We start from the raw sequence: 14,371 nt of genomic DNA, 5'->3' as shown, positions 1-14,371 counted from the left end.
GGAAGTGCCTACTTCTGGTGGGTACTCCTCATAGTAACAGGTCTGAGACCTCGCGATCAGCTTCGAAGCGCTTAAAGGGTTTTTTAGCTATCATCTGATCTCCCAAAAGTGAGTTTGCACTCCTGATTCATAGGCTTGTGTCATCATGAAACATTGCAGTGGAAGAACCGCTCTTTAAGGACATTGTCTGAAAATTTATCTAGATTATTAACTAGAATGGACTCAATAGCGATCCTTCTGCGACCACCACATGCTATGCTCCTTCATTTTGAAATTAGCTCCATGCATGTAACAGTCTGTCAATGAGACCCTCTGTTTCCTGTTATGAATGTAGGACTGGAAAAGAATAGTAAATAATGCCGTAAAACTTCGCTAAGTACAAATTTGCGATCCTGTTTTTGGTGAAGTTGTAAAATATACTTACAGGAATTTTTTTCTTCTTTAGCTCTGCATCGCCAACACTTGAGGGAGCATGTTTTGCTTTCACTATCGAGAATCATTTACGAAAGTGAAACGGAGAAGCAGTTAAACGTTCTGCTCATCCAAATGAGTCCATTCACTTTTCAAATTAGTTTGGAAATGACTGGGCGGAATGAAATAAGTCTGTAAACAGAAGTGGCATTTTTATCTTCCAGTTTTATTTACAAGCGTCATTACATAACACTTAAGTCTGTAGGGAAATGTGACGTGTCTCACTCACTGAATACAAAGGTAACTTGAGGGTGACTGTGCCAATTCAGCACAAGCTTTTGATGTTCTGATAGTCTCCTCAAGTTTGCTACCGGATTCTAACGAAATTTCGGCGGTCTTTCTATTTGCCATCTTCCGCAGAACGTAGCTGCTGCTTAGTCTCGCTATCAGCTTCCAGTGTCACTCAGCAGCAGAATCAGCATTCCATTAAAGATGACGGAGAGATGGAGCACCGAGATATCGAATCATGTTGATTTCACGATCCGGCAGGATATCTGAGGACGTTATCAGGCATTATTTCGCTGGGAAAGTCTGGGAAGTCATTTTTAATATCCTGTTAGAAACACAACTACAGCCTGCCCCTAAGTGATCTGATGAACTTTTTAACACTTTCGCTGCCATGTAGCCTATAGGACTGTTGCACTCCAGGCCAAGAAAGACAGAAAAAATATTTTTTGTTTATAACTATGTACTGAATATTTTATAGCGTTGCAAAGTGCACCCCGAATGCATAAAAGCTCGAAATGCTTCAAAAGACGGCTTAAGTTGTGAGGTAGCCGGCGTCCTAGTGGGTCAGAGGCGAAACCAGCTTCAGAGAGATTGACATTGCGAGCCGTGAGGACGACGGCTACCTCACTTTCTTAACAGGACATGATACAGAAACTGGGTATAAATTATTTAAAAGCGCATCCAGTTGACTGTTATTTATTGGATGTGTGTAATCAATAGCAACTAAAATTGTTTTTCTTACAATCTGCGTGTTTTTTAAAAACAGGAAATGCAGGAAATTCATGACATTCCTTACAGAGTGTGGTTCTTGTGGCTGCGAGTTTCTGCCCTTCATTTCTTCCTTTATTTCTTGAAATCTTCAAATAGAAACTTCTGTACGTCTTCCGCGTTTTCTATTTCGCTTGTCTCACTGCATGCTTTCTACAAGTGTATGGCTCTGGAAACATTTAGAAGATCGGATGGGAGTCGGTGTATCGATGTTGCTCTCCAAGAGACTCGTGATTATTTCCTCCCTAAAATTCTATAGAGGAATATTTTTCTCGGTAAATATTTTGTACATAAAGGGAGCGTTTACTACTGCTGTGTGGAACATAATTTAAAAAGCCACTTTATAGTACCATCTTAGTGTTTCCTCAGTGGCAAGAAATAGCTTGACATCTGGTCTGACACATCGATTCCTTGGTTTGCCGCATTATAATCCAAAATGGCAGCTGGCTTAAATATTTCCCGTTTTAATTCTAAAGCTACTACTTCTCAGGATTTCTATTGACACTGTACAGCCGTACTGTGTAAACAATTTTTCTCATCGTATAACCAGCCTGGTTACAGTCCGCAGCACGCGGTTTAGTGGCTAGCGTTGCTTCCTCTGGATCACGGCGGCCCGGGTTCGGTTCCCCGAAGGGTTGGGGATTTTCTCTGCCCAGGGACTGGGTGTTTGTGTTGTCCTCATCATTCCATCATCATTCGTGAAAGTGGCTGGAATGGAGTGTGTACAGATTGGGAATTTGTACGGGCACTTATGACGGCGCAGTAGACAGCCCCGAATCCAAACATCATCATTATCATCATCATCATCAGCTTGGTTACAAAGTTTGAGTATCTTCGTTCCATATCCATGGGTCTTACTGGGGATGTACTGACGAAATAAAAGTCATCCGTGAAAGGGCACTATCGACTCGTCCACTGTTAGCATTTTTCTCGGTTCATATTGCGACTAAAATTTACTCTCGATCCTTTCAAGGAGTTTTCGGATCTTCAGTACAATCATTTGTATGTGCAGTTGCGTTTTTCGCGAAATAGACGAACCTCAACAGCAGGTGAAATCGATTATGTGACATCGGCCTAGCGAATGGGTTCTCCCTGTAAAGAACACTACTGCTCAAATAGTTGGTAATGTGTGGGTAGTGAATAAGCCCCATGTACATAATCACACCAAAGAACCTCGGCATCTCATCAGCGTTTGTCTCCTTCCAAGCCGTAGCCCTCGCTTTATCACGGGTCTGAGCAGTAGACAAGAACTGTACAGCATTTTTGTTTCTTTTTAAGTTACAATTAACGTTTCAGTATCGTTCCCGATGAAAGCTCTGAAGATTTGTATAGGCTTCAGATCCTTCCGATTCTAGGGGTAATGTGGATCATTAAATTCAAAGGTTTCTATCCTTTTGAATTGTATGTTCCTCAACGTGATACAGCCAATTTCGTCCCAGCTTTCATTTTGACTTCCTTCTAGAAATTGAGGAGAAATAAGTATTGTAATGAATGGCTCATTATGTCCTTCCATTCCTCGTCACATTCATTCTCAGACACCAATTGTTGCTTGGGTCAGGAAGTTTCATTGAGTGCGTAATGATCATCACTGTCGTCACTCAAATCACAAACATCAGATAAATCACCATCATCAGCACTGAGAATTTTCAACAGCTCTTCCTCTGTCGAAATATCTGACTTACCTTTCAGTCGCTGTTTACCATTAGAGGGACTGGGGCTTGTATTTCCACCGCGCTTCGTCCGTGGTCTACCATTAGACCGCGCCATTTACTGTACAACAGAGGGCAAACTAATGATGTTAAAATATATTTGGTATTTAGCAAGTGATTACAGAATAATTCGTAGCCTACCAAATAATTGCCTTAGATTTTCTTCAGTTTCTTATACCTGATTTACAATCTCTCTTCCGGATGGTTATTCACGACTGTTTCTAAACAATTACAACCAAAGTATGAAAACAATGAATCCTAACCATGTCACACGGAGGGCAGAGTTTTACAAGTAAATGAATCTGTGATCTAGCGGCCATTGCACGAACCATTACGATGTTACCCGTAAGGCCATTGAAAAGGCAGATTTTGGTTTCCTGCCAGGCCAGACTGTTTCAGAGCTGACTGAATGCAACTGAAGCTGAAGAAGCCGGCACCCTCGTGGCCTGTGAAGAACCCACTTCTGAGGTTACCGGCGCCCTCACATCTGTAATGCGATCTAGCGGCCATTGCACGTACTATTACAGTGTCACGCCATAAGGCCACAGAAAAGGCAGATATGGGTTTCGTGCAAAGCCAGTTCCAGAAATGACAGAATGCAACTGAAGCTGAGGGAGATTGCGCCCCCATGGCCTCTGAGATACCCACTTCTCATGTTACCGGCACCATCATGGCAGCGAAAGTGTTTCTCCTCAGCTCTTGCACTCCTGAAACTGAAGAGACTTTCTAAGCTTTAGACATATATTCTATGTTAAGAAATTTCCAGTCTGCATTTTATATCCTCTCTACGTTCATCATCATCATTTATTTTACTGTCTGATTCAATCCATCTACATTACACTCTTCTTGATTTTGCTTTTGTTGCTGTTGGACTTATGTGCTCCTTTAAAGAAACTGTCAATTCCATTCAGGTGTTCTTCAGAGTCCTTCCTTGACTCTAACAGAATCAAAATGTTACTGGTGTATTTCAGCTTCGTGTAATAGTTTCAGTTGCAGAATTCTACTCGAATTATCAGTTTGATTGAAGTTCTAGTACGAATCCAATATTGCTGCCCTCAAGAATCTAAGTTAATTTCCTTAAATTTGTCTTCATAAGTAGGTAAACGTTACAAATAGTTCTTTTGCACGAGCTTTGACACCATCCTTTTTTTTTTTTTTTTGGTCATCAATCTACTGACTGGTTTGATGCGGCCCGCCACGAATTCCTTTCCTGTGCAAACCTCTTCATCTCAGAGTAGCACTTGTAACCTACGTCCTCAATTATTTGCTTGACGTATTCCAATCTCTGTCTTCCTCTACAGTTTTTGCCCTCTACGGCTCCCTCTGGTACCATGGTAGTCATTCCCTCATGTCTTAGCAGATGTCCTATCATTCTGTCCCCTCTCCCTATCAGTGTTTTCCACATATTCCTTTCCTCTCCCATTCTGCGTAGAACCTCCTCATTCCTTACCTTATCAGTCCACCTAATTTTCAACATTCGTCTATAGCACCACATCTCAAATGCTTCGATTCTCTTCTGTTCCGGTTTTCCCACAGTCCATGTGTCACTACCATACAATGCTGTACTCCAGACGTACATCCTCAGAAATTTCTTCCTCAAATTAAGGCCGGTATTTGATATTAGTAGACTTCTCTTGACCAGAAATGCCTTTTTTGCCATAGCGAGTCTGCTTTTGATGTCCTCCTTGCTCCGTCCGTTATTGGTTATGTTACTGCCTAGGTAGCAGAATTCCTTAACTTCATTGACTTCGTGACCATCAATCCTGATGTTAAGTTTCTCGCTGTTCTCATTTCTACTACTTCTCATTACCTTCGTCTTTCTCCGATTTACTCTCAAACCATACTGTGTACAAATTAGACAGTTCATTCCGTTCAGCAGATCATTTAATTCTTCTTCAATGTCACTCAGGATAGCAATGTCATCAGCGAATCGTATCATTGATATCCTTTCACCTTGTATTTTAATTCCACTCCCAAACCTTTCTTTTATTTCCATCATTGCTTCCTCGATGTACAGATTGAAGAGTAGGGGCGAAAGGCTACAGCCTTGTCTTACACCCTTCTTAATACGAGCACTTCGTTCTTGATCGTCCACTCTCATTATTCCCTCTTGGTTGTTGTACATATTGTATATGACCCATCTCTCTCTATAGCTTACCGCTACTTTTTTTAGAATCTCGAACAGCTTGCACCATCTTATATTGTCGAACGCTTTTTCCAGGTCGACAAATCCTATGAAAGTGTCTTGATTTTTCTTTAGCCTTGCTTACATTATTAGCCGTAACGTCAGAATTGCCTCTCTCGTCCCTCTACTTTTCCTAAAGCAAAACTGATCGTCACCTAGCGCATTCTCAATTTTCTTTTCCATTCTTCTGTATATTATTCTTGTAAGCAGCTTCGATGCATGAGCTGTTAAGCTGATTGTGCGGTAATTCTCGCACTTGTCAGCTCTTTCCGTCTTCGGAACTGTGTGGATTATGCTTTTCCGAAAGTCAGATGGTATGTCGCCAGACTCATATATTCTACACACCAACGTGAATAGTCGATTTGTTGCCACTTCCCCAATGATTTTAGAAATTCTGATGGAATGTTATCTATCCCTTCTTCCTTATTAGACCATAAGTCCTCCAAAGCTCTCTTAAATTCCGATTCTAATACAGGATCCGCTATCTCTTCTAAATCGACTCCTGTTTATTCTTCTATCACATCAGACAAATCTTCACCCTCATAGAGGCTTTCAATGTATTCTTTCCACCTATCTGCTCTCTCCTCCGCATTTAACAGTGGAATTCCAGTTGCACTCTTAATGTTACCACCGTTGGTTTTAATGTCACCAAATGTTGTTTTGACTTTCCTGTATGCTGAGTCTGTCCTTCCGACAATCATACCTTTTTCGATGTCTTCACGTTCCTACGAGAAAGCAATGCGGCAAACAGTTGGGGTAGTAGTAAGACTGTGCTTCTGGAGTGTGATCATCAAACAGCCCATGAGGAAGCAATAGTGTGAGACAGTTGGCGAAACGATTGTACTGGCATCCGGTGCATTATGTTCGAAGGTACTCTGAGACAGCAGTAAGGCATGGGCGTCAGCACAAAAGTGGGACTGAGCACGTGGTTTGTTTTCTACAGAAAGCCTATGGGAAAGTAGAACGTCCAGGCAGTGGAGGTAACAGTTTGACTGGGATGGTGTATGCAATCTCCAAATGGTCTTTGAGAATGCAGTTTGGCTAAGCAATTGCAGTAATAGTTTGAAAGTTATCATGGTATATGAAAGGTGAACTCCTAGTCTCAGGCTTAGAAAATTATGCCGTAGATGTCATTCTAAATTGCGTTACATAAGTTAGACATTAATAGTGTTTAAGGTTAAGTAGTAACACTGCAAATTGATGATGATGATTGGTTTGTGCGGCGCTCAGCTGCACGGTCATCAGTGCCTGTACAAATTCCCAATCTGTACATAGTCCAGTCTAGTCACTTTCACGAATGATGATGGAATGGTGCTGAAAACACAAACACCCAATCCCCAGGCAGAGAAAATCCGTAACTCGAGCGGCAATCAAACACGGGACCCCCACGATTCAGAGGTAGCAACGCTAGCCACTAGACATCGAGCTACGGACGCTGCAAATTGAGGCACATGTGTGTGGTAGATGGCAAGTCAAAGAACGGGCCGAAGCTTACACTCCTTACAACATACTATCCCAAATTCCATTTTAGAAAAGTGTGTGGTATAAAAATGGTGTACTTGTGCGTGTTTGTTTGTGAGTGTGTGTGTGTGTGTTTCGCTGATGTATCTTAGATGTTGAAATATTACAAGTTTCACCCTGTGCGTAAGAGTTCGTTATTTACTTTGAATGTAGAGCTAAAAAATCAGATAATTCAGATACTTCTGAGCACGGATGATCACCTTTGGTGCCATATTGCGACTGGATTTTTTATCTTAAAGGCCATTAGGCTACTAGTTCCAGCCCGTGGTCTAGCGGTAGCGTCTTTCATTCATAATCAAAACCTATTCGGTCCCGGGTTCGATCCCCGCCACTGCCTAAATCTTGATAAATAATCAGCATTGGCGGCCGAAGACTTCCGGCATAAGAAGTCAGCCTCATTCTGCCAACGGCCTTGTCAAAGAGGGCGGAGGAGCGGATAGAGGTTCAGGGCACTCTCTTCTCCGAGGGGTGGGAAATTGCCCCTAAAGGCGGAAGAATCAGCAATGATCAACGGCATGAGGATGCAGAAGGGAATGGAAACCACTGCATTAAAGGCACGTAACGTGTATCCACAGGACATGTGGCCTGTAATTGAAGAAGTGTCATGATGATCTCTCCATTGGCAAAAGATTCCGGAATAGTCCCCCATTCGAATCTCCGGGAGGGGACTGCCAAGGGGGAGGTTACCATGAGAATAAGCTTGAACGTGGTAGGGAAAATGGAAAATCTGAAAAGGGAAATGCAAAGGCTCAATCTAGAAACAGTAGGGGTAAGTGAAGTGGAAAGAAGACAAGGATTTCTGGTCAGATGAGTATCGGGTAATATCAACAGCAGCAGGAAATGGTATAACAGGTGTAGGATTCATAATGAACAGGGAGGTAGGGCAGAGTGTGTGTTACTGTGAACAGTTCAGTGACTGGGTTGTTCTAATCCGACAGCAGACCAACACCGACAACGATAGTTCAGGTATACATGCCGACGTCGCAAGCTGAAGATGAACAGATAGAGAAAGTGTATGAGGATATTGAAAGGGTAATGCAGTATGTAAAGGTGGACGAAAATCTGGTAGTCATGGGCGACTGGAATGCAATCGTAGGGGAAGGAGTAGAAGAAAAGGTTACAGGAGAATATGGGCTTGGGACAAGGAATGAAAGAGGAGAAAGACTAATTGAGTTCTGTAACAAGTTTCAGCGAATACCCTATTCAAGAATCACAAAAGGAGGAGGTATACTTAGAAAAGGCCGGGAGATACGGGAAGATTTCAATTAGATTACATCATGGTCAGACAGAGATTCCGAAATCAGATACTGGATTGTAAGGCGTACCCAGGAGCAGATATAGACTCAGATCACAATATAGTAGTGATGAAGAGGAGGCTGAAGTTCAAGACATTAGTTAGGAAGAATCAATACGCAAGAAAGTGGGATACGGAAGTACTAAGGAATGATGAGATACGTTTGAAGTTCTCTAACGCTATAGATACAGCAAAAAGGAATAGCGCAGTAGGCAGTACAGTTGAAGAGGAATGGACATATCTAAAAAGGGCCATCACAGAAGTTGGGAAGGAAAACATAGGTACAAAGAAGGTAGCTGCGAAGAAACCATAGGTAACAGAAGAAATACTTCAGTTGATTGATGAAAGGAGGAACTATAAACATGTTCCGGGAAAATCAGGAATTCAGAAATACAAGTCGCTGAGGAATGAAATAAATAGGAAGTGCAGGGAAGCAAAGACGAAATGGCTGCAGGAAAAATGTGAAGACATCGAAAAAGATATGATTGTCGGTAGGACAGACTCAGCATACAGGAAAGTCAAAACAACCTTTGTTGACATTAGAAGCAACGGTGGTAACATTAAGAGTGCAACTGGAATTCCACAGTTAAATGCAGAGGAGAGAGCAGATAGGTGGAAAGAATACATTGAAAGCCTCTATGAGGGTGAAGATTTGTCTGATGTCATAGAAGAATAAACAGGAGTCGATTTAGAAGAGATAGCGGATCCAGTATTAGATTCGGAATTTAAAAGAGCTTTGGAGGACTTACGGTCAAATAAGGCAGAACAGATAGATAACATTCCATCAGATTTCAAAAATCATTGGGGGAAGTGGCAACAAATCGACTATTCACGTTGGTGTATAGAATATATGAGTCTGGCGACATACCATATGACTTTCGGAAAAGCATCATCCACACAGTTCCGAAGACGGAAAGAGCTGACAAGTGCGAGAATTATCGCACAGTCAGCTTAACAGCTAATGCATCGAAGCTGCTTACAAGAATAATATACAGAAGAATGGAAAAAAATTGAGAATGCGCTAGGTGACGATCAGTTTTGCTTTAGGAAAAGTAGAGGGACGAGAGAGGCAATTCCGACGTTACGGCTAATAATGGAAGCAAGGCTAAAGAAAAATCAAGACACTTTCATAGGATTTGTCGACCTGGAAAAAGCGTTCGACAATATAAAATGGTGCAAGCTGTTCGAGATTCTAAAAAAAGTAGCTGTAAGCTATAGGGAGAGACGGGTCATATACAATATGTACAACAACCAAGAGGGAATAATAAGAGTGGACGATCAAGAACGAAGTGCTCGTATTAAGAAGGGTGTAAGACAAGGCTGTAGCCTTTCGCCCCTACTCTTCAATCTGTACATCGAGGAAGCAATGATGGAAATAAAAGAAAGGTTTGGGAGTGGAATTAAAATACAAGGTGAAAGGATATCAATGATCGATTCGCTGACGACATTGCTATCCTGAGTGAAAGTGAAGAAGAACTAAATGATCTGCTGAACGGAATGAACAGTCTAATGAGTACACAGTATGGTTTGAGAGTAAATCGGAGAAAGACGAAGGTAATGAGAAATAGTAGAAATGAGAACAGCGAGAAACTTAACATCAGGATTGATGGTCACGAAGTCAATGAAGTTAAGGAATTCTGCTACCTAGGCAGTAACATAACCAATGACGGACGGAGCAAGGAGGACATCAAAAGCAGACTCGCTATGGCAAAAAAGGCATTTCTGGTCAAGAGAAGGCTGCTAATATCAAATACCGGCCTTAATTTGAAGAAGAAATTTCTGAGGATGTACGTCTGGAGTACAGCATTGTATGGTAGTGACACACGGACTGTGGGAAAACCGGAACAGAAAAAAATCGAAGCATTAGGGATGTGGTGCTATAGACGAATGTTGAAAACTAGTTGGACTGATAAGGTAAGGAATGAGGAGGTTCTACGCAGAATCGGAGAGGAAAGGAATATGTGGAAAACACTGATATGGAGAAGGGACAGGATGATAGGACATCTGCTAAGACATGAGGGAATGACTTCCATGGTACTAGGGGGAGCCGTAGAGGGCAAAAACTGTAGAGGTAGACAGAGATTGGAGTACGTCAAGCAAATAATTGAGGACGTAGGTTGCAAGTGCTACTCTGAGATGAAGAGGTTAGCACAGGAAAGGAATTCGTGGCGGGCCGCATCAAACCAGTCATTAGACTGATGACCAAAAAAAAAAAACTACACTGTGATTAGCTGCATCAATTGAATATTCAGCTGAGATTGGTTGTACAGGGTGGTGGAAGGTGATAAAGGGTGGAGAAGGGGAAGGGGTGGTAAAGGGGGGGGGGAGGAGAGGGGGCATAGCGTGTCATGTGTTGATGATGATGATGGTGATATGGTGATAGGATTCACAAGTCTGATGATGCCACTCATGTGTGGTGACATCATTGATATGAGTGGAGTGGAGTATGTGATATCATTGGTGGGGCAATTAACTGGAACACACATCAAAAATTTAAAAAAAGTGGTGTAGTTAATTGCTAGATATACTACATGCAATGGTCAGACTTGATGTTTCTAGCAAGGAAGTAGTCTCTTACAAGAAGCATTCACGTGACACTTGACCTGGTGAGGGATGATGCCTCAAAAACACCCATCTTAACCCTTTGTTTCCTGACGTAAGAAAAAATTTACTTTTTAACATTTTCTTTGCAGAATTTATGCTATTGTGGCCTGAAATGACGGTAGGATTTTTTGTAAAATTTTATTTTATTTTTCACAACGTTTTTCTCTCCTGGTACTCAGAAGTACCGTCAGACTCCATGGACAGAATCACAACATGCGCAGAAAAATGCTCCAGTTTTTATAACTTGTACTTTATTCCACATAAATATTAAATATTTTTACATTAGAAAATTAATTAACAGAAATACGATATTTTTGATTATTTTAAAAAAATTTCGCGTAAATTTATTCTATAGCAACTTCACCATACATAGTAACTTAGCTATACATTTTTGACAGTATATACATATCACATATTTAGTGATACCTCATGAAATTGTAGGAAACAGTTCTTTTTCTCATTGCAGCACAAATACACTTTACATGTACTGCATTGTGAATGTGGTCTCGACTGAATTTTATTTTTCGCACACATTTCGCATCGTCCTCTTTTACAACTGAACACTACAAAATGGTTTCCTCAGTTGCCAACACGTACATCCTTCGGAACAGAAAAGTTATCCTTTCTTCTCTTTGGGAGAGTTATTTCATCTTTACCAGAGTTTCTCTTTTTGAGATTTGGCGCTTGCTGTTCATTCATTAGCCCTAGTGCCACAGCACGCCTGAATTCCAGCAGTGGCAGTGCCCCATGTAGATCACTGAAAATGATGTAAGCATTGACAAAAGCAATTTGTATTGCTCCCCAGAAGAGACGGTGCCACCATTTCTTTGATCACTTGTCAAGACCATAAGTTGAACGTAATCTGTCTGCATGATCCACACCACCCATGTTTTTATTGTAATCACTTACAATAACTGGGCATGGTATAGTCATACTAGTTCCATCTTTCTGTTTTCTTGTCACTGCGCTCTGTTCAGTGCCATGGAAGTTTGACGCAAAATACACTACTTTATTTTCCTTCCATTGAAATACTGTTAGGTCTAAAGATGACTCTCTGTGATTTGATTTAGACATTTTTCTTTAGGTAAATTCCCTGGCAAACCTTTACTGTTTGTTCTAATTGTTCCACAGGCAAATGTTTTTACCGATTTCTGTGTGAGAAAAAGTGGACAGAACAACTAGTGAGAAGTAACGCATTGTTGCTACAATAAAGTGTTGGCACAACCTGACGGTACTAATAAGTCCGGCTTATATTTTCCACTTTATCTCATTCACTTGTAACGTGATGCTTCAAACTATTATAAAAAAACAAAGAAGGTAAGTACGTACAACGGAAAACTCAACGGAAGTTTCAATAAACTGCGCACAAATTCATGCAACACCATGGATACAAGCACATACAATCTTCTGTTTTCACAGCAGCGCGCGAAAAACAATTTCAAGCTCTGACCGCCAGAGAGGTCTATGTATTGCACAATAACATCTATGAAACATAGAGCAGAGTTTCTGTTACGTACCGACAGGCTCTCAGATCACGAAACTGCACCATGAGAAAATAATGAGAATCAAAACTTACTGGTACTTTTAAGCACCGTCAGGCAACAAAGGGTTAAAAGTATCTTTCGCATTACCTATTCACAGTCTCTGCATTAATATATTCCACAGAATGGTTCATGCAGATCTACATCCTCACCTACATCCACATGTACATGGATACTCTGCAAATCACATTTAAGTGCCTGGCAGAGGGTTCATTGAACCACCTTCACAATTCTCTATTATTCCAATCTCGTATAGCGCACGGAAAGAATGAACACCTATATCTTTCCGTACGAGCTCTGATTTCCCTTATTTTATCGCGGTGATCGTCCCTCCCTATGTAGGTCGGTGTCAACAAAATATTTTCGCATTCGGAGGAGAAAGTTGGTAATTGGAATTTCGTGAGAAGATTCCGTCGCAACGAAAACGCCTTTCTTTTAACGATTTCCACCCTAAATCCTGTATCATTTCTGTGACACTCTTTCCCAAATTTCACGATGGTACAAATAGTACTGCCTTTCTTTCAATTTTTTCGATGTACTCCGTCAGTCCTATCTGGTAAGGATCCCACACCGCGCAGCAGTATTCTAAAAGAGGACGGGCAAGCGTAGTGTCTCCTTAGTAGGTCTGTTACATTTTCTAAGTGTCCTGCCAACAAAACGCAGTCTTTAGTTAGCCTTCCCCACAACATTTTCTACGCGTTCCTTTCAATTTAAGTTGTTCGTAATTGTACTACCTAGGTATTTAGCTGAATTTACGGTATGTAGATTAGACTGATTTATGGTGTAACCGAAGTTTAACGAGTTCCTTTTAGCACTCATGTGGATGACCTCACACTTTTCGTTATTCAGGGTCAATTGCCACTTTTCGTAACATTCAGATATTTTTTTCTAAATAGTTTTGCAGTTTGTTTAGATCTTCTGATGACTTTTTTAGTCGCTAAACGACAGCATCATCTGCAAACAACTGAAGACGGCTGCTCTGACTCCAAAATCTTTTATATAGATAAGGAACAGCAAAGGGCCTATACCACTACGTTGGGGGAACGCCAGAAATCACTTCTGTTTTACTCGATGACCTTCCGTCAGTTACTACGAACTGTGACCTCTCTGACAGGAAATCACAAATCCAATCACGTAATTTAGACAATATTCCATATGCACGCAATTTCAATACGAGCCGCTTGTGTGGTACAGTGTCAAAAGCCTTCTGGAAATCCAGAAATACGGAATCGATTTGAAATCCCTTGTCAATAGCACTCAACACTTCATGTGACTAAAAAGCTAGTTGTGTTTCAACGGAACAATGTTTTCTAAACCCATGTAGAACTGTGTGTCAATAGACAGTTTTCTTCCAGATAATTCATGATGTTCGAACACAGTATATGTTCTAAAATCCTGTTACATATCGACGTTAACAATATGGGCCTGTAATTTAGTGAATTACTCATACTACCTTTATTGAACATTGGTGTGACCTGTGCAACTTTGCAGTCTTTGGGCACAGATCATTCGTCGAGCGAGCGGTTGTGTATGATTGTTAAGACAGAGTTGTAGCCTCTCCCCGACGTTATTCAATCTGTATATTGAGCAAGCAGTGAAGGAAACAAATGAATAATTCGTAGCAGGTATTAAAATCCATGGAGATGAAATTAAAACTCTGAGGTTCGCCGATGACAATGTAATCCTGTCAGAAACAGCTGAGGACTTGGAAGAGCAGTTGAGCGTAATGGATAGTGTCTTGAAAGGAGGATACGCTGAACATTAATAAATGCAAAACAATGATAATGCAATGTAGTCGAATTATGTCGAGTGATGCTGAGGGAATTAGATTAGAAAATGAGGCAATTAAAGTAGTAAAGGAGTTTGGTATTTGGGGATCAAAATAACTGATAATGCTCGAAGTAGAGAGGATATAAAATGTAGAATGGCAATGGCAAGGAGAGCGTTTCTGAAGAAGAGAAATTTGTTAACATCGCGTATAGACATCAGTGTCAGGAAGTCGTTTCTGAAAGTATTTGTATGGAGTGTAGCCATGTATGGAAGTGAAACA

The 14,371-nt window shown here is 41.0% G+C and overlaps 1 protein-coding gene across 1 annotated transcript in view; it reads right to left on the bottom strand.

The window, feature by feature from the left end:
• The window catches only part of LOC126480914 (neuronal acetylcholine receptor subunit alpha-3-like), a 142,098-nt gene that overhangs the window by 24,751 nt on the left and 102,976 nt on the right, over positions 1–14,371 (bottom strand). The window lies entirely within an intron of this gene.

This window comes from Schistocerca serialis, chromosome 5, assembly GCF_023864345.2.
Source record: "Schistocerca serialis cubense isolate TAMUIC-IGC-003099 chromosome 5, iqSchSeri2.2, whole genome shotgun sequence".
Lineage (NCBI taxonomy): Eukaryota > Metazoa > Arthropoda > Insecta > Orthoptera > Acrididae > Schistocerca > Schistocerca serialis.
This window is presented reverse-complemented; position numbering and strand designations above follow the sequence as displayed.